Below are 2,792 nucleotides of genomic sequence, written 5' to 3'. Positions count from 1 at the left end.
GAATTACCAAATTTATTTGGATAAGTGTTAGAAAAACTATTGTTAGAATTTGAACCCCCTTCTGGGGTAAAGTTAATATAATAGACGACTTATTAATTGCCGGAACGAAGCAGAAGAGACAGTATGAAAAAGAACCATAGGATTATTGAACTTTTTTAGACACAAAGGATTAAAAGTATCAGAGAGTAAATTGAAGTTTGTAGAACCAGACGTAAAATATTTAGGACATTGGTTTATAAAAGGGAAAAGACAATTGTTAGGATTGTTAGGATATTGTAGACAACGGATAGGTGCAGATCTCAAGAATGGGGGATGTTATTTTTTTTACCGGATAGTAGAGAGATAGTCCCCAAAAATTAGGTTAAGGGAATCCTAAATTTACTCATTGGGGAACCAGAGCTCTCCATGATCAGTTTTTGAAGTGTTTTGGATGTTTTTGAATTTTCTTGAAGTTACTGTGTGGATGGGTTTCTCTTAGATGGAGATTTGTTATTAAACTACCCAGGCCCAAAAGAATTTCAAGGCCACCTTGGAAAGCTGAGAACACAACATAAATCAACAGACCTATTAGCAGTGAGACTTGGGCGCGTAGACAGCTCATGAACATAGACAATGTCCAATCAGCTAATGCATGCTTGGAGCGTGGACGCGTGATCAGGAAATAACTGCATATATAAGGAGGCTTGTTTCTGTAATAAATGGCTTCGCTTGAATTCATATTGGATTGTGTGGAGTCCATGATTTTTCACGCTCGCAAGTGGCGATGCCGACGTGATATGCAAGGAGAATTTACGGCGAGGGGACAACTGCTGCGAGGAGCGAGCACCAGCTGGAGACGGCATGGCTGGACCGTGATCGGGACGTAGTCTGCAGGCTGCGTGTCTCCTGATTGATCGCTACAGAAGTGACAGAGGAGAGATAGAGGATCCGATATTGTTGCAACGGACACCCAAAGAGGTGAGCAGCTGGGGGCGAGAGGAGATGGGGCAGAATATTTTTAAAGAAGAAGAAGAAATAGTGCGACTCCTCTCGCATATCCTCTCTATGAGAAGGGTGAACTATGAGGAGAGTAACGTCAAAAAACTTTGAATTTGGTGGAGAGGCAATGGGTTTCCTGCTGATCTGTCAGGAGCTTTTCAAATAGAGACTTGGGAAAAAGTGGGAACTGTGTTGTGGAAGGCGATCAGTTGCAGTGAAAAATATATTCTCGGCCTTGTAACCGCCCCGAAACTGATAATTACTACACTGAAGCAATTAAAACCTGAAAAGACTGTTATGAGCATGTCGAGGGTTAAGATTGCGGGGTGACAATCAAACCCTGGCAGATGTATTGTTAACCTCCTCTCCCCCCCACTTCCCCCTTTTGCCCCTCCCTCTCTCCCCTTCCCACTCAGGACAGGCGATCGGGAGGGAAGGAAGGACAGAGAGAAGAGAGTTGGAAAAGTTAAAGATGTTTTACTAATGCTACTAATAAGAACAGAGAAAATAATACAAAATATACAAAACCAATCCTCTAAGTCTCAGCAACTGCAGAGCCAGCACCCAAAGTCCTGGATTGGACTCTGTAGCCAACCGGAGCTGGATTCAGTCTGTCACTAGGCCTCAGTTCGCAGGGACGACCAGCAAGGTCCTCTCCTAATGTCAGCCATGAGGAAAAAAGGGCCGAGATCCTCGTGATCTCCCACTTTATATGAAGTATTCACGTGAATGGAATGTTATACACCATTGGTCAGTCTCTCGGTCATCAGTTTTCTCGTTGCCCCTCTCGCGAGATGTCCATCCATGCTTATCAATAAGTTTGCATTCCATTCCTAGGTTTAACCAAAACATGTGTTGGGTTCTCCAGGAAAATGCAGCTAATATGAAGGCTTTAGCTGACAGGCAAAAATTCACTAAAAGAGAAACTTGTTTTTAACAAAACCAGAACATTCCACCCCTTATAATATGACATTCACTGAATACTTAAACCTTATCAATACAATCTATCAATACAATCTAATTAATCACTACTACTATATATATATATATATATATATATACACACATATGTACATATATACACAGGAGTAATTAATCAGTGGACCATCCTTTGAAAAGTTCATTAAGTTCATTTTGTCACAACAGTCTCCCAGGGCAGGAAAAATGGTACAAGTGCATCTCATGACCACTGTTTGTGGGTTAAGGACACCAACTTCGAAGAAGGTGTCGGGCGCCACTCGAAGAAGCTAGCTCTAGTTTCATCACCATTGTCTTGATCTGAAAGACACTTATTAAACATTGTTAGTGCGGCAATTCACATCATACAGTTCAGCATTGCATATTTTCACCTAGAATCAAATCCCCTTGAGGTACACACCGAACTTCTCCATCCTTAAGCATCACCCACCAGGTGCTGCCAGGTCCCTGGGCAAAAACAATCCCACGAATAGGTTTGCCTTTGCCTGAGGCAGGAGTAACCCAGACTGCCTTTCCTAACATATTTTTCATGTGTACTACAGGGACTTCATCTCCTTCTACAGTCCGTAGAATTTCTGATTGGGCAGGCCCGGCTCGATTGGTTGATCCCCTAGTGTTGACCAACCAAGTGGCTTTTGCTAAATGTGAATCCCAGTTTTTAAAGGTTCCACCACCAAGTGCCTTTAGTGTAGTTTTTAACAAACCATTGTACCTTTCAATTTTCCCAGAGGCTGGTGCATGATATGGAATATGATATACCCACTCAATACCATGTTCTTTGGCCCAATTGTCTATAGTACTGTTTTTGAAATGAGTACCATTGTCTGATTCAATTC

The sequence above is a fragment of the Patagioenas fasciata genome, chromosome W (assembly GCF_037038585.1).
Source record: "Patagioenas fasciata isolate bPatFas1 chromosome W, bPatFas1.hap1, whole genome shotgun sequence".
Taxonomy (NCBI): domain Eukaryota; kingdom Metazoa; phylum Chordata; class Aves; order Columbiformes; family Columbidae; genus Patagioenas; species Patagioenas fasciata.
Note: the sequence above shows the minus strand (reverse complement) of the source record.